Below are 18,875 nucleotides of genomic sequence, written 5' to 3'. Positions count from 1 at the left end.
TACGTGGTCAATTTTGGAGTAAGTACGATGTGGTGCTGAGAAGAATGTATATTCTGTTGATTTGGGGTGGAGAGTTCTATAGATGTCTATTAGGTCTGCTTGCTGCAGAGATGAGTTCAATTCCTGGATCTCCTTGTTAACTTTCTGTCTCGTTGATCTGTCTAATGTTGACAGTGGAGTGTTGAAGTCTCCCATTATTATTGTATGGGAGTCTAAGTCTCTTTGTAAGTCTCTAAGGACTTGCTTTATGAATTTGGGTGCTCCTGTATTGGGTGCATATATATTTAGGATAGTTAGCTCTTCCTGTTGAATTGATCCCTTTACCATTATGTAATGGCCTTCTTTGTCTCTTTTGATCTTTGATGGTTTAAAGTCTGTTTTATCAGAGACTAGTATTGCAACCCCCGCTTTTTTTTGTTCTCCATTTGCTTGGTAAATCTTCCTCCATCCCTTTATTTTGAGCCTATGTATGTCTCTGCGTGTGAGATGGGTCTCCAGAATACAGCAGACTGATGGGTCTTGACTCTTTATCCAGTTTGCCAGTCTGTGTCTTTTAATTGGAGCATTTAGTCCATTTACATTTAAGGTTAAGATTGTTATGTGTGAACTTGATCCAGCCATGATGATATTAACTGGTTATTTTGCTCGTTAGTTGATGCAGTTTCTTCCTAGCCTTGATGGTCTTTACATTTTGGCATGTTTTTGCAATGGCTGGTACCGGTTGTTCCTTTCCATGTTTAGTGCTTCCTTCAGGGTCTCTTGTAAGGCAGGCCTAGTGGTGACAAAATCCCTAAGCATTTGCTTATCTGTAAAGGATTTTATTTCTCCTTCACTTATGAAACTTAGTTTGGCTGGATATAAAATCCTGGGTTTAAAATTCTTTTCTTTAAGAATGTTGAATATTGACCCCCACTCTCTTCTGGCTTGAAGAGTTTCTGCCGAGAGATCTGCTGTTAGTCTGATGGGCTTCCCTTTGTGGGTAACCCGACCTTTCTCTCTGGCTGCCCTTAAGATTTTTTCCTTCATTTCAACTTTGTTGAATCTGGCAATTATGTGTCTTGGAGTTGCTCTTCTCGAGGAGTATCTTTGTGGCGTTCTCTGTATTTCCTGGATTTGAATGTTGGCCTTCCCTACTAGGTTGGGGAAGTTCTCCTGGATGATATCCTGAAGAGTGTTTTCCAACTTGGTTCCATTTTCCCCCTCACTTTCAGGCACCCCAATCAGACGTAGATTTGGTCTTTTTACATAATCCCATACTTCTTGCAGGCTTTGTTCATTTCTTTTTCTTCTTTTTTCTTTTGGTTTCTCTTCTCACTTCATTTCATTCATTTGATCCTCCATCGCTGACATTCTTTCTTCCTGTTGATCGAGTTGGTTACTGAAGCTTGTGCATTTGTCACATATTTCTCGTGCCATGGTTTTCGTCTCTTTCATTTCGTTTGTGAGCTTCTCTGCATTAATTACTCTAGCCATCAATTCTTCCACTTTTTTTTCAAGATTTTTAGTTTCTTTGCGCTGGGTACATAATTCCTCCTTTAGCTCTGAGAAATTTGATGGACTGAAGCCTTCTTCTCTCATCTCATCGAAGTCATTCTCCGTCCAGCTTTGATCCGTTGCTGGCGATGAGCTGCGCTCCTTTGCTGGGGGAGATGCGCTCTTATTTTTTGAATTCCCAGCTTTTCTGCCCTGCTTTTTCCCCATCTTTGTGGTTTTATCTGCCTCTGGTCTTTGATGATGGTAATGTACTGATGGGGTTTTGGTGTAGGTGTCCTTCCTGTTTGATAGCTTTCCTTCTAACAGTCAGGATCCTCAGCTGTAGATTGTAGCTGTAGGAGATTGCTTGAGGTCCACTCCAGACCCTGTTTGCCTGGATATCAGCAGCAGAGGCTGCAGAAGATAGAATATTTCTGAACAGCGAGTGTACCTGTCTGATTCTTGCTTTGAAAGCTTCCTCTCAGGGGTGTACTCCACCCTGTGAGGTGTGGGGTGTCAGACTTTCCCTAGTTGGGGATGTCTCCCAGTTAGGCTACTCAGGGGTCAGGGACCCACTTGAGCAGGGAGTCTGTCCCTTCTCAGATCTCAACCTCCGTGTTGGGAGATCCACTGCTCTCTTCAAAGCTGTCAGACAGAGTCGTTTGCGTCTGCAGAGCTGCTGCGTTTGTTATTATTTACTGTGCCCTGTCCCCAGAGGTGGAGTCTACAGAGACAGGCAGGTTTCCTTGAGCTGCTGTGAGCTCCACCCAGTTCGAGCTTCGCAGCAGCTTTGTTTACCTACTTAAGCCTCAGCAATGGTGGGCGCCCCTCACCCAGCCTCGCTGCTGCCTTGCCGGTAGATCACAGATTGCTGTGCTAGCAATGAGGGAGGCTCCGTGGGTGTGGGACCCTCCCGGCCAGGTGTGGGATATGATCTCCTGGTGTGCCTGTTTGCTTAAAGCGCAGTTTTGGGGTGGGAGTTACCCGATTTTCCAGGTGTTGTGTGTCTCAGTTCCCCTGGCTAGGAAAAGGGATTCCCTTCGCCCTTGTGCTTTCCAGGTGAGGTAATGCCTCGCCCTGCTTCAGCTCTCGCTGGTCGGGCTGCAGCAGCTGAGCAGCACCGATCGTCTGGCACTCCCCAGTGAGATGAACCCAGTACCTCAGTTGAAAATGCAGAAATCACCGGTCTTCTGTGTCGTTCGCGCTGGGAGTTGGAGACTGGAGCTGTTCCTATTCGGCCATCTTGCTCCGCCCTGCGAAAGGCTTCTTGAGAGGAAAATGTAACTCTGTGAGATGAATTAGCAGAACACAAAGCAGTTTCTCAGAAAGCTTCTTTCCAGTTTTTAACGGAAGATATTTCCTTTTTCACCATAGCCCTCTATGGGCTTCCAAATATCACTTTGCCAATTCCAGAAGAACAGCCTTAGCGAAAGGCTTCTTGAAGGGAAAGACGTAACTCTGTGAGATAAATTAACAGAACGCAAAGGAGTTTCTCAGAAAGCTTCTTTCCAGTTTTTAAGGGGAGATATGTCTTTTTCACCATAGCCCTCTACGGGCTTCCAAACATCACTTTGCAAATTCCACAAGAACAGCCTTAGAGAAAAGTTTCTTGAGGGGAAACCTGTAACTCTGTGAGAGGAATTAACAGAGTACAAAGCAGTTTCTCAGAAAGCTTCTTTCCAGTTTTTAAGGGAAGATATTGACTTTATCACCATAGCCCTCTAGGGGCTTCCAAATATCACCTTGCCAATTCCACAAGAACAGCCTTAGCGAAAGGTTTCTTGAAGGGAAAGATGTAACTCTGGGAGGTGAATTAACAGAACACAAAGCAGTTTCTCAGAAAGCTTCTTTACAGTTTTTAACGGGAGATATTTCCTTTTTCACCATAGCCCTCTATGGGCTTCCAAATATCACTTTGCCAATTCCACAAGAACAGCCTTAGCGAAAGGCTTCTTGAAGGGAAAGATGTAACCCTGTGAGATGAATTAACAGAACACAAAACAGTTTCTCAGAAAGCTTCTTTCCAGTTTTTAACGGGAGATATTTCCTTTTTCACCATAGCCCTATATGGACTTCCAAATATCACGCTGCCAATTCCACAAGAACAGCCTTACAGAAAAGCTTCTTGAAGGGAAAGATGTAACACTCTGTGATGAATTAACAGAACACAAAGCAGTTTCTCAGAAAGCTTCTTTCCAGTTTTTAACGGAAGATATGTCCTTTTTCACCATAGCCCTCTATGGGCTTCCAAATATCAATTTGCAAATTCCACAAGAAGAGTCTTAGCGAAAGGCTTCTTGAAGGGAAAGATGTAACTCTGGGAGATAGACTAACAGAACACAAAGCAGTTTCTAAGAAAGCTTCTTTCCAGTTTTTAAGGGAAGTTATGTACTTTTTCTCCGTAGCCCTCTATGGGCTTCCAAATATCTCTTTGCAAATTCCACGAGAACAGTCTTAGAGAAAGATTTCTTGAGGGGAAAGCTGTAACTCTGTGAGATGAGTTAACAGAGCACAAAGCAGTTTCTAAGAAAGCTTCTTTCCTGTTTTTAAGGGAAGATACTGACTTTTTCACCATAGCCCTCTATGGGCTTCTAAATATCACTTTGCCAATTCCACAAGAACAGCCTTAGCGAAAGGCTTCTTGAAGAGAAAGATGTCACTCTGTGAGATGAATTAACAGAACACAAATCAGTTTCCAAGAAAGCTTCTTTCCAGTTTTTAACGGAAGATATGTCCTTTTTCACCATAGCCCTCTAAGGGCTTCTAAATATCACTTTCCAAATTCCACAAGAACAGTCTTAGCGAAAGGCTTCTTGAAGGGAATGATGTAACTCTTTGAGATGAACTAACAGAACACAAAGCAGTCTCTGAGAAAACATTTTTCCAGTTTTTAACGGGAGATATTTCCTTTTTCACCATAGCCCTCTATGGGCTTCCAAATATCACTTTGTCAATTCCACGAGAACAGCCTTAGCGAAAGACTTCTTGAAGGGAAAGATGTAACCCTGTGAGATGAATTAACAGAACACAAAGCAGTTTCTCAGAAAGCTCCTTTCCAGTTTTTAACGGGAGATATTTCCTTTTTCACCATAGCCCTATATGGACTTCCAAATATCACGCTGCCAATTCCACAAGAACAGCCTTACAGAAAAGCTTCTTGAAGGGAAAGATGTAACACTCTGTGATGAATTAACAGAACCAAAGCAGATTCTCAGAAAGCTTCTTTCCAGTTTTTAACGGAAGATATGTCCTTTTTCACCATAGCCCTCTAGGGGTTCCAAATATCAATTTGCAAATTCCACAAGAAAAGACTTAGCGAAAGGCTTCTTGAAGGGAAAGATGTAACAGTATGAGATGAAGTAGAAGAACGCAAAGCAGTTTCTCAGAAAGCTTCTTTCTAGCTTTTAACGGGAGATATTTCCTTTTTCACCATAGCCGTCTATGGGCTTCCAAATATCACTTTGCCCATTCCACCAGAGGAGCCTTAGCGAAAGACTTCTTGAAGGGAAAGATGTAACTCTTTGAGAGGAGTTAACAGAACACAAAGCAGTTTCTCAGAAAGCTTCTTTCCAGTTTTTAACGGAAGATATGTCCTTTTTCACCATACCCCTCTACGGGCTTCCAAATATCTCTTTGTAAATTCCACAAGAACAGTCTTAGAGAAAGGTTTCTTGAGGGGAAAGCTGTAACACTGTGAGATGAATTAACAGAGCACAAAGCACTTTCTCAGAAAGCTTCTTTCCAGTTTTTAAGGGAAGATATTGACTTTATCACCAGAGCCCTCTAGGGGCTTCCCAATATCACTTTGCCAATTCCACAAGAAAAGCCTTAGCGAAAGGTTTCTTGAAGGGAAAGATGTAACTCTGGGAGATGAATTAACAGAACACAAAGCAGTTTCTCAGAAAGCTTCTTTCCAGTTTTTAACGGGAGATATTTCCTTTTTCACCATAGCCCTCTATGGGCTTCCAAATATCACTTTGCCAATTCCACAAGTACAGCCTTACAGAAAACCTTCTTGAAGGGAAAGGTGTAACACTCTGTGATGAATTAACAGAACACAAAGCAGTTTCTCAGAAAGCTTCTTTCCAGTTTTTAAGGGAAGATATTGCTTTTTTCACCATAGCCCTCTACGGGCTTCCAAATATTACTTTGCAAATTCCACAAGAACAGTCTTAGAGAAAGGTTTCTTGAGGGGAAAGCTGTAACTCAGTGAGATGAATTAACAGAACACAAAGCAGTTTCTCAGAAAGCTTCTTTCCACTTTTTAACGGAAGATATTTCCTTTTTCACCATAGCCCTCTATGGGCTTCCAAATATCACTTTGCCAATTCCACAAGAACAACCTTAGCGAAAGGCTTCTTGAAGGGACAGATGTAACTCTATGAAACGAAGTAAAAGAAGACAAAGCAGTTTCTCAGAAAGCTTCTTTCCAGTTTTTAACGGAAGATATTTCCTTTTTCACCATAGCCCTCTATGGGCTTCCAAATATCAATTTGCCAATACCAGAAGAACAGCCTTTGCGAAAGGCTTCTTGAAGGGAAAGATGTAACACTGTGAGATGAATTAACAGAACACAAAGAAGTTTCTCAGAAAGCTTCTTTCCAGTTTTTAACGGAAGATATGTCCTTTTTCACCATAGCCTTCTAAGGGCTTCCAAATATCACTTTGCAAATTCCACAAGAACAGTCTTAGAGAAAGGTTTCTTGAGGGGAAAGCTGTAACTCTGTGAGATGAATTAACAGAGCACAAAGCAGTTTCTCAGAAAGCTTCTTTCCTGTTTTTAACGGAAGATATTGACTTTTTCACCATAGCCCTCTATGGGCTTCCAAATATCACTTTGCCAATTCCACAAGAACAGCCTTAGCGATAGGTTTCTTGAAGGGAAAGATGTAACTCTCAGAGATGAATTAACAGAACACAAAGCAGTTTCTCAGAAAGCTTTTTTCCAGTTTTTAACGGAAGATATTTCCTTTTTCACCATAGCCATTTATGGGCTTCCAAATATCACTTTGCCAATTCCAGAAGAACAGCCTTTGCGAAAGGCTTCTTGAGGGGAAAGATGTAACTCTGTGAGATGAATTTACAGAACACAAAGCATTTTCTGAGAAAGCTTCTTTCCAGTTTTTAACGGAAGATATGTCCTTTTTCACCATAGCCCTCTATGGGCTTCCAAATATCACTTTTTCCATTCCACGAGAACAGCCTTAGCGAAAGGCTTCTTGAAGGGAAAGATGTAACCCTGTGAGATGAATTAACAGAACACAAAGCAGTTTCTCAGAAAGCTTCTTTCCAGTATTTAACGGAAGATATTTCCTTTTTCACCATATCCGTATATAGACTTCTAAATATCACGTTGCCAATTCCACAAGAACAGCCTTACAGAAAAGCTTCTTGAAGGGAAAGATGTAACACTCTGTGATGAATTAACAGAACACAAAGCAGTTTCTCAGAAAGCTTCTTTTCAGTTTTTAACGGGAGATATGTCTTTTTCACCAAAGCCCTCTAAGGGCTTCCTAATATCACGTTGCAAATTCCACAAGAACAGCCTTAGCGAAAGGCTTCTTTAAGGGAAAGATGTAACTCTATGAGATGAATTAAAAGAACACAAAGCATTTTCTCAGAAAGCTTCCTTCCAGTTTTTAACGGAAGATATTTCCTTTTTCACCATAGCCCTCTATGGGATTCCAAATATCACTATGCCAATTCCACAAGAACAGCCTTAGCGATAGGCGTCTTTAAGGGAAAGACGTAACTCTGTGAGATGAATTTACGGAACACAAAACAGTTTCTCAGAAAGCTTCTTTCCAGTTTTTAAAGGAAGATATGTCCTTTTTCAATATTGCCCTCTTTGGGCTTCCAAATATCAATTTGCATATTCCACAAGAAGAGTCTTAGCGAAAGGATTCTTGAATGGAAAGATGTAACCCTGTGAGATGAATTAAGAGAACACAAAGCAGTTTCTAAGAAAACTTCTTTCCAGTTTTTAACGGAATATATTTCCTTTATCACCATAGCCCTCTATAGGCTTCCAAATATCACTTTGCCAATTCCACAAGAACAGCCTTAGCGAAAGGCTTCTTGAAGGGAAAGATGTAACTGTGTGAGATGAATTAACAGAACACAAAGCAGTTTCTCACAAAGCTTCTTTTCAGTTTTTAACGGGAGATAATTCCTTTTTCACCAGAGCCCTCTATGGGCTTCCAAATATCACTTTGCCAAATCCACAAGAAGAGCCTTAGCGAAAGTCTTCTTGAAGGGAAAGATGTAACTCTGTGAGATGAATTAACAGAACACAAAGCAGTTTCTCAGAAAGCTTCTTTCCAGTGTTTAAGGGAAGATATTTCCTTTTTCACCAAAGCCCTCAACGGGCTTCAAAATATCACTTTGCAAATTCCACAAGAACAGTCTTAGAGAAATGCTTCTTTAGGGTAAATCTGTAACTCTGTGAGATGAATTAACAGAACACTAAGCAGTTTATCAGAAAGCTTCTTTCCATTTTTGAATGGGAGATATGTCTTTTTCACCATAGCCCTCTATGGGCTTCCAAATATCACTTTGCAAATTCCACAAGAAGAGCGTTAGCAAAAGGCTTCTTGAATGGAATGATGTAACTCTATGAGATGAAGTAAAAGAATACAAAGCAGTTTCTGAGAAAGCTTCTTTCCAGTGTTTAACGGAAGATATTTCCTTTATCACCATAGCCCTCTATGGGCTTCCAAATATCACTTTGCCAATTCCACAAGAACAGCCTTAGCGAAAGGCTTCTTAAAGGGAAAGATGTAATTCTGTGAGATTCATTAACAGAACACAAAGCAGTTTCTCAGAAAGCTTCTTTCCAGTCTTTAACGGGAGATAATTCCTTTTTCACCATAGCGCTCTATGGGCTTCCAAATATCACTTTGCCAAATCCACAGAACAGTCTTAGCGAAAGGCTTCTTGAAGGGAAAGATGTAACTCTGTGAGACGAATTAACAGAACACAAAGCAGTTTCTCAGAAATCTTCTTTCCAGTTTTTAACAGAAGATATTTCCTTTTTCACCATAGCCCTCTATGGGAGTCCAAATATCACTTTGCCAATTCCAGAAGAACAGCCTTTGCGAATGGCTTCTTGAAGGGAAAGATGTAACTCAGTAGATGAATTTACAGAACACAAAGCAGATTCTCAGAAAGCTTATTTCCAGTTTTTAAGGGAAGATATTGACTTTTCCCCATAGCCCTCTATGGGCTTCCAAATATCACTTTGCCAAATCCACAGACAGCCTTAGCGAAAGGCTTCTTGAAGGGAAAGACGTAACTCTGTGAGATAAATTAACAGAACGCAAAGGAGTTTCTCAGAAAGCTTCTTTCCAGTTTTTAAGGGGAGATATGTCTTTTTCACCATAGCCCTCTACGGGCTTCCAAACATCACTTTGCAAATTCCACAAGAACAGCCTTAGAGAAAAGTTTCTTGAGGGGAAACCTGTAACTCTGTGAGAGGAATTAACAGAGTACAAAGCAGTTTCTCAGAAAGCTTCTTTCCAGTTTTTAAGGGAAGATATTGACTTTTTCACCATAGCCCTCTATGGGCTTCCAAATATCACTTTGTCAATTCCACGAGAACAGCCTTAGCGAAAGGCTTCTTGAAGGGAAAGATGTAACTCTGTGAGAGGAATTAACAGAACACAAAGCAGTTTCTAAGAAAGCTTATCTCCAGTTTTTAACGGAAGATAAGTACTTTTACACTGTAGCCCTCTATGGGCTTCCAAATATCACTTTGCAAATTCCACAAGAACAGACTTAGAGAAAGGTTTCTTGAGGGGAAAGCTGTAACTCTGTGAGATGAATTAACAGAGCACAAAGCAGTTTCTCAGAAAGCTTCTTTCCAGTTTTTAAGGGAAGATATTGACTTTATCACCATAGCCCTCTAGGGGCTTCCAAATATCACCTTGCCAATTCCACAAGAACAGCCTTAGCGAAAGGTTTCTTGAAGGGAAAGATGTAACTCTGGGAGGTGAATTAACAGAACACAAAGCAGTTTCTCAGAAAGCTTCTTTACAGTTTTTAACGGGAGATATTTCCTTTTTCACCATAGCCCTCTATGGGCTTCCAAATATCACTTTGCCAATTCCACAAGAACAGCCTTAGCGAAAGGCTTCTTGAAGGGAAAGATGTAACCCTGTGAGATGAATTAACAGAACACAAAACAGTTTCTCAGAAAGCTTCTTTCCAGTTTTTAACGGGAGATATTTCCTTTTTCACCATAGCCCTATATGGACTTCCAAATATCACGCTGCCAATTCCACAAGAACAGCCTTACAGAAAAGCTTCTTGAAGGGAAAGATGTAACACTCTGTGATGAATTAACAGAACACAAAGCAGTTTCTCAGAAAGCTTCTTTCCAGTTTTTAACGGAAGATATGTCCTTTTTCACCATAGCCCTCTATGGGCTTCCAAATATCAATTTGCAAATTCCACAAGAAGAGTCTTAGCGAAAGGCTTCTTGAAGGGAAAGATGTAACTCTGGGAGATAGACTAACAGAACACAAAGCAGTTTCTAAGAAAGCTTCTTTCCAGTTTTTAAGGGAAGTTATGTACTTTTTCTCCGTAGCCCTCTATGGGCTTCCAAATATCTCTTTGCAAATTCCACGAGAACAGTCTTAGAGAAAGATTTCTTGAGGGGAAAGCTGTAACTCTGTGAGATGAGTTAACAGAGCACAAAGCAGTTTCTAAGAAAGCTTCTTTCCTGTTTTTAAGGGAAGATACTGACTTTTTCACCATAGCCCTCTATGGGCTTCTAAATATCACTTTGCCAATTCCACAAGAACAGCCTTAGCGAAAGGCTTCTTGAAGAGAAAGATGTCACTCTGTGAGATGAATTAACAGAACACAAATCAGTTTCCAAGAAAGCTTCTTTCCAGTTTTTAACGGAAGATATGTCCTTTTTCACCATAGCCCTCTAAGGGCTTCTAAATATCACTTTCCAAATTCCACAAGAACAGTCTTAGCGAAAGGCTTCTTGAAGGGAATGATGTAACTCTTTGAGATGAACTAACAGAACACAAAGCAGTCTCTGAGAAAACATTTTTCCAGTTTTTAACGGGAGATATTTCCTTTTTCACCATAGCCCTCTATGGGCTTCCAAATATCACTTTGTCAATTCCACGAGAACAGCCTTAGCGAAAGACTTCTTGAAGGGAAAGATGTAACCCTGTGAGATGAATTAACAGAACACAAAGCAGTTTCTCAGAAAGCTCCTTTCCAGTTTTTAACGGGAGATATTTCCTTTTTCACCATAGCCCTATATGGACTTCCAAATATCACGCTGCCAATTCCACAAGAACAGCCTTACAGAAAAGCTTCTTGAAGGGAAAGATGTAACACTCTGTGATGAATTAACAGAACCAAAGCAGTTTCTCAGAAAGCTTCTTTCCAGTTTTTAACGGAAGATATGTCCTTTTTCACCATAGCCCTCTAGGGGTTCCAAATATCAATTTGCAAATTCCACAAGAACAGACTTAGCGAAAGGCTTCTTGAAGGGAAAGATGTAACAGTATGAGATGAAGTAGAAGAACGCAAAGCAGTTTCTCAGAAAGCTTCTTTCTAGCTTTTAACGGGAGATATTTCCTTTTTCACCATAGCCGTCTATGGGCTTCCAAATATCACTTTGCCCATTCCACCAGAGGAGCCTTAGCGAAAGACTTCTTGAAGGGAAAGATGTAACTCTTTGAGAGGAGTTAACAGAACACAAAGCAGTTTCTCAGAAAGCTTCTTTCCAGTTTTTAACGGAAGATATGTCCTTTTTCACCATACCCCTCTACGGGCTTCCAAATATCTCTTTGTAAATTCCACAAGAACAGTCTTAGAGAAAGGTTTCTTGAGGGGAAAGCTGTAACACTGTGAGATGAATTAACAGAGCACAAAGCACTTTCTCAGAAAGCTTCTTTCCAGTTTTTAAGGGAAGATATTGACTTTATCACCAGAGCCCTCTAGGGGCTTCCCAATATCACTTTGCCAATTCCACAAGAAAAGCCTTAGCGAAAGGTTTCTTGAAGGGAAAGATGTAACTCTGGGAGATGAATTAACAGAACACAAAGCAGTTTCTCAGAAAGCTTCTTTCCAGTTTTTAACGGGAGATATTTCCTTTTTCACCATAGCCCTCTATGGGCTTCCAAATATCACTTTGCCAATTCCACAAGTACAGCCTTACAGAAAACCTTCTTGAAGGGAAAGGTGTAACACTCTGTGATGAATTAACAGAACACAAAGCAGTTTCTCAGAAAGCTTCTTTCCAGTTTTTAAGGGAAGATATTGCTTTTTTCACCATAGCCCTCTACGGGCTTCCAAATATTACTTTGCAAATTCCACAAGAACAGTCTTAGAGAAAGGTTTCTTGAGGGGAAAGCTGTAACTCAGTGAGATGAATTAACAGAACACAAAGCAGTTTCTCAGAAAGCTTCTTTCCACTTTTTAACGGAAGATATTTCCTTTTTCACCATAGCCCTCTATGGGCTTCCAAATATCACTTTGCCAATTCCACAAGAACAACCTTAGCGAAAGGCTTCTTGAAGGGACAGATGTAACTCTATGAAACGAAGTAAAAGAAGACAAAGCAGTTTCTCAGAAAGCTTCTTTCCAGTTTTTAACGGAAGATATTTCCTTTTTCACCATAGCCCTCTATGGGCTTCCAAATATCAATTTGCCAATACCAGAAGAACAGCCTTTGCGAAAGGCTTCTTGAAGGGAAAGATGTAACACTGTGAGATGAATTAACAGAACACAAAGAAGTTTCTCAGAAAGCTTCTTTCCAGTTTTTAACGGAAGATATGTCCTTTTTCACCATAGCCTTCTAAGGGCTTCCAAATATCACTTTGCAAATTCCACAAGAACAGTCTTAGAGAAAGGTTTCTTGAGGGGAAAGCTGTAACTCTGTGAGATGAATTAACAGAGCACAAAGCAGTTTCTCAGAAAGCTTCTTTCCTGTTTTTAACGGAAGATATTGACTTTTTCACCATAGCCCTCTATGGGCTTCCAAATATCACTTTGCCAATTCCACAAGAACAGCCTTAGCGATAGGTTTCTTGAAGGGAAAGATGTAACTCTCGGAGATGAATTAACAGAACACAAAGCAGTTTCTCAGAAAGCTTTTTTCCAGTTTTTAACGGAAGATATTTCCTTTTTCACCATAGCCATTTATGGGCTTCCAAATATCACTTTGCCAATTCCAGAAGAACAGCCTTTGCGAAAGGCTTCTTGAGGGGAAAGATGTAACTCTGTGAGATGAATTTACAGAACACAAAGCATTTTCTGAGAAAGCTTCTTTCCAGTTTTTAACGGAAGATATGTCCTTTTTCACCATAGCCCTCTATGGGCTTCCAAATATCACTTTTTCCATTCCACGAGAACAGCCTTAGCGAAAGGCTTCTTGAAGGGAAAGATGTAACCCTGTGAGATGAATTAACAGAACACAAAGCAGTTTCTCAGAAAGCTTCTTTCCAGTATTTAACGGAAGATATTTCCTTTTTCACCATATCCGTATATAGACTTCTAAATATCACGTTGCCAATTCCACAAGAACAGCCTTACAGAAAAGCTTCTTGAAGGGAAAGATGTAACACTCTGTGATGAATTAACAGAACACAAAGCAGTTTCTCAGAAAGCTTCTTTTCAGTTTTTAACGGGAGATATGTCTTTTTCACCAAAGCCCTCTAAGGGCTTCCTAATATCACGTTGCAAATTCCACAAGAACAGCCTTAGCGAAAGGCTTCTTTAAGGGAAAGATGTAACTCTATGAGATGAATTAAAAGAACACAAAGCATTTTCTCAGAAAGCTTCCTTCCAGTTTTTAACGGAAGATATTTCCTTTTTCACCATAGCCCTCTATGGGATTCCAAATATCACTATGCCAATTCCACAAGAACAGCCTTAGCGATAGGCGTCTTTAAGGGAAAGACGTAACTCTGTGAGATGAATTTACGGAACACAAAACAGTTTCTCAGAAAGCTTCTTTCCAGTTTTTAAAGGAAGATATGTCCTTTTTCAATATTGCCCTCTTTGGGCTTCCAAATATCAATTTGCATATTCCACAAGAAGAGTCTTAGCGAAAGGATTCTTGAATGGAAAGATGTAACCCTGTGAGATGAATTAAGAGAACACAAAGCAGTTTCTAAGAAAAATTCTTTCCAGTTTTTAACGGAATATATTTCCTTTATCACCATAGCCCTCTATAGGCTTCCAAATATCACTTTGCCAATTCCACAAGAACAGCCTTAGCGAAAGGCTTCTTGAAGGGAAAGATGTAACTGTGTGAGATGAATTAACAGAACACAAAGCAGTTTCTCACAAAGCTTCTTTTCAGTTTTTAACGGGAGATAATTCCTTTTTCACCAGAGCCCTCTATGGGCTTCCAAATATCACTTTGCCAAATCCACAAGAAGAGCCTTAGCGAAAGTCTTCTTGAAGGGAAAGATGTAACTCTGTGAGATGAATTAACAGAACACAAAGCAGTTTCTCAGAAAGCTTCTTTCCAGTGTTTAAGGGAAGATATTTCCTTTTTCACCAAAGCCCTCAACGGGCTTCAAAATATCACTTTGCAAATTCCACAAGAACAGTCTTAGAGAAATGCTTCTTTAGGGTAAATCTGTAACTCTGTGAGATGAATTAACAGAACACTAAGCAGTTTATCAGAAAGCTTCTTTCCATTTTTGAATGGGAGATATGTCTTTTTCACCATAGCCCTCTATGGGCTTCCAAATATCACTTTGCAAATTCCACAAGAAGAGCGTTAGCAAAAGGCTTCTTGAATGGAATGATGTAACTCTATGAGATGAAGTAAAAGAATACAAAGCAGTTTCTGAGAAAGCTTCTTTCCAGTGTTTAACGGAAGATATTTCCTTTTTCACCATAGCCCTCTATGGTCTTCCAAATATCACTTTGCCAATTCCACAAGAACAGCCTCAGCGAAAGGCTTCTTGAAGTTAAAGCTGTAACTCTGTGAGGTGAATTAACAGAACACCAACAGGTTCTCAGAAAGCTTCTTTCCAGTTTTTAACGGAAGTGATTTCCTTTATCACCATAGCCCTCTATGGGCTTCCAAATATCACTTTGCCAATTCCACAAGAACAGCCTTAGCGAAAGGCTTCTTAAAGGGAAAGATGTAATTCTGTGAGATTCATTAACAGAACACAAAGCAGTTTCTCAGAAAGCTTCTTTCCAGTCTTTAACGGGAGATAATTCCTTTTTCACCATAGCGCTCTATGGGCTTCCAAATATCACTTTGCCAAATCCACAGAACAGTCTTAGCGAAAGGCTTCTTGAAGGGAAAGATGTAACTCTGTGAGATGAATTAACAGAACACAAAGCAGTTTCTCAGAAATCTTCTTTCCAGTTTTTAACAGAAGATATTTCCTTTTTCACCATAGCCCTCTATGGGAGTCCAAATATCACTTTGCCAATTCCAGAAGAACAGCCTTTGCGAATGGCTTCTTGAAGGGAAAGATGTAACTCAGTAGATGAATTTACAGAACACAAAGCAGATTCTCAGAAAGCTTATTTCCAGTTTTTAAGGGAAGATATTGACTTTTCCCCATAGCCCTCTATGGGCTTCCAAATATCACTTTGCCAAATCCACAGACAGCCTTAGCGAAAGGCTTCTTGAAGGGAAAGATGTAACTCTGGTACATAAACTAACAGAACACAAAGCAGTTTCTAAGAAAGCTTATCTCCAGTTTTTAACGGAAGATATGTCCTTTTTCACCGTAGCCCTCTATGGGCTTCCAAATATCACTTTGCCAATTCCACAAGACAGTCTTAGCGAAAGGCTTTTTGAAGGGAAAGATGTAACCCTATGAGATGAATTAAGAGAACAGAAAGCAGTTTCTCAAAAAACTTCTTTCCAGTTTTTAACGGAAGATATTTTCTTTTTCACCATAGACCTCTAGGGGCTTCCCAATGTCACCTTGCAAATTCCACAAGAAGAGTCTTAGCGAAAGGATTCTTGAATGGAAAGCTGTAACTCTGTGAGATGAACTAACAGAACACAAATTAGTTCCTCAGAAAGCTTCTTTCCAGTTTTTAACGGAAGATATTTCCTTTTTCACCATAGCCCTGTATGGTCTTCCAAATATCACTTTGCCAATTCCACAAGAACAGCCTCAGTGAAAGGCTTCTTGAAGTGAAAGCTGTAACTCTGTGAGGTGAATTAACAGAACACAAAGCAGTATCTCAGAAAGCTTCTTTCCAGTTTTTAACAGAAGCTATTGACTTTTTCACCATAGCACTCTATGGGCTTCCAAATATCACATTGCCAAATCCCGAAGAACAGCCTTAGCGAAAGGCTTCTTGAAGGGAAAGATGTAACTCTGTGAGATAAATTAACAGAACACAAAGCAGTTTCTCAGAAAGCTTCTTTCCAGTTTTTAACGGGAGATATTTCCTTTTTCACCATAGCCCTCTAAGGGCTTGCAAATATCACTTTGCCCATTCCACATGAACAGCCTTAGCGAAAGGCTTCTTGAAAGGAAAGATGTAACTCAGGGGGATGAATTAGCAGAATACAAAGCAGTTTCTCAGAAAGCTTCTTTCCAGTTTTTAACGGAAGGTATTTCCTTTTTCACCATAGCCCTCTATGGGCTTCCAAATGTCACTTTGCCAATTCCACAAGAACAGCCTTAGAGAAAGGCTTCTTGAAGGGAAAGATGGAACTCTGTGAGATGAATTAACAGAACACAAAGAAGTTGCTCCGAAACCTTCTTTTCAGTTTTTAACGGAAGATATGTCCTTTTTCACCATAGCCCTCTATGGGCTTCGAAATATCACTTTGTAAATTCCACAAGAACAGTCTTAGAGAAAGGTTTCTTGAGGGGAAAGCTGTAACTCTGTGAGATGAATTAACAGAGCACAAAGCAGTTTCTCAGAAAGCTTCTTTCCAATTTTTAAGGGAAGATATTGACTTTTTCACCATAGCCCTCTATGGGCTTCCAAGTGTCACTTTGCCAATTCCACAAGAACAGCCTTACCGAACGATTTCTTGAAGGGAAAGATGTAACTCTGGGAGATGAATTCAGAGAACACAAAGCAGTTTCTCAGACAGCTTCTTTCCAGTTTTTAACGGAAGATATTTCCTTTTTCACCAGAGACCTCTATGGGCTTCCAAATATCACTTTGCCAATTCCACAAGAACAGCCTTTGCGAAAGGCTTCTTGAAGGGAAAGATGTAACTCTGTGAGATAAATTAACAGAACACAAAGCAGTTTCTCAGAAAGCTTCTTTACAGTTTTTAACAGGAGATATGTCTTTTTCACCATAGCCCTCTATGGGCTTCCAAATATCACGTTGCAAATTCCACAAGAACAGCCTTAGCAAAAGGCTTCTTGAAGGGAAAGATGTAACTCTATGAGATGAAGTAGAAGAACACAAAGGAGTTTCTCCGAAATCTTCTTTCCAGTTTTTAACGGAAGATATTTCCTTTTTGACCATAGCCCTCTAAGGGCTTCCAAATATCACTTTGCCAATACCACAAGAACAGCCTTAGAGAAAGGCTTCTTGAAGGGAAAGATGTAACTCTGTGAGATGAATAAACAGAACACAAAGCAGTTTCTCAGAAAGCGTCTTTCCAGTTTTTAACGGAAGATATGTCCTTTTCCACTGTAGCCCTCTATGGGCTTCAAAATATCACTTTCCCAATTCTACAAGAACAGCCTTAGCGAAAGGCTCCTTTAAGGGAAAGATGTAACTCTGTGAGATGAATTTACAGAACGCAAAACAGTTTCTCAGAAAGCTTCTTTCCAGTTTTTAACGGAAGATATTTGCTTTTTCAATATTGCCCTCTATGGGCTTCCAAATATCAATTTGCATATTCCACAAGAAGAGTCTTAGCGAAAGGATTCTTCAAGGGAAAAATGTAACCCTGTGAGATGAATTAAGAGTACACAAAGCAGTTTCTAAGAAATCTTCTTTACAGTTTTTAACGGAAGATACTTCCTTTATCACCATAGCCCTCTATGGGCTTCCAAATATCACTTTGCCAATTCCACAAGAACAGCCTTAGCGAAAGGCTTCTTGAAGGGAAAGATGTCACTCTGTGAGATGAATTAACAGGACACAAAGCAGTTTCTCAGAAAGCTTCTTTTCAGTTTTTAACGGGAGATAATTCCTTTTTCACCATAGCCCTCTATGGGCTTCCAAATATCACTTTGCCAAATCCCCAAAAACAGCCTTAGCGAAAGGCTTCTTGAAGGGAAAGATGTAACTCTGTGAGATAAATTAACAGAACACAAAGCAGTTTCTCAGAAAGCTTCTTTCCAGTTTTTAATGGGAGATATTGCCTTTTTGAGCAAAGCCCTCAACGGGCTACAAAATATCACTTTGCAAATTCCAGAAGAACAGTCTTAGAGAAATGCTTCTTGAGGGGAAAGCTGTAACTCTGTGAGATGAATTAACAGAACACAAAGCAGTTTCACAGAAAGGTTCTTTCCATTTTTTAATGGGAGATATGTCTTTTTCACCATAGCCCTCTATGGGCTTCCAAATATCACTTTGCAAATTCCACAAGAACAGCCTTAGCGAAAGGCTTCTTGAAGGGAAAGATGTAACTCTATGAGATGAAGTAAAAGAACACAAAGCACTTTCTCAGAAAGCTTCTTTCCAGTTTTTAACGGAAGATATTTCCTTTTTCACCCTAGCCCTGTATGGTCTTCCAAATATCACTTTGACAATTCCACAAGAACAGCCTCAGTGAAAGGCTTCTTGAAGTGAAAACTGTAACTCTGTGAGGTGAATTAACAGAACACAAAGCAGTATCTCAGAAAGCTTCTTTCCAGTTTTTAACTGAAGCTATTGACTTTTTCACCATAGCACTCTATGGGCTTCCAAATATCACTTTGCCAAATCCCGAAGAACAGCCTTAGCGAAAGGATTCTTGAAGGGAAAGATGTAACTCTGTGAGATAAATTAACAGAACACAAAGCAGTTTCTCAGAAAGCTTCTTTCCAGTTTTTAACAGGAGATATTTCCTTTTTCACCATAGCCCTCTAAGGGCTTGCAAATATCACTTTGCCCATTCCACATGAACAGCCTTAGCGAAAGGCTTCTTGAAAGGAAAGATGTGACTCACGGGGATGAATTAACACAATACAAAGCAGTTTCTCAGAAAGCTTCTTTCCAGTTTTTAACGGAAGATATTTCCTTTTTCACCATAGCCCTCTATGGGCTTCCAAATATCACTTTGCCAATTCCACAAGAACAACCTTAGAGAAAGGCTTCTTAAAGGGAAATATGTAACTCATTTGTAACTCTATGAGATGAATTAACAGAACACAAAGCAGTTTCTCAGAAAGCTTCTTAACAGTTTTTAACGAAAGATATTTCCTTTTTCACCGTAGCCCCCTATGTTCTTCCAAATATCACTTTGCCAATTACACAAAAAA

The sequence above is a fragment of the Chlorocebus sabaeus genome, chromosome 6, assembly GCF_047675955.1.
Source record: "Chlorocebus sabaeus isolate Y175 chromosome 6, mChlSab1.0.hap1, whole genome shotgun sequence".
NCBI classification, from domain to species: domain Eukaryota; kingdom Metazoa; phylum Chordata; class Mammalia; order Primates; family Cercopithecidae; genus Chlorocebus; species Chlorocebus sabaeus.
The sequence above is the reverse complement of the archived record's forward strand: the minus strand, read 5'-3'. Positions refer to the sequence as shown.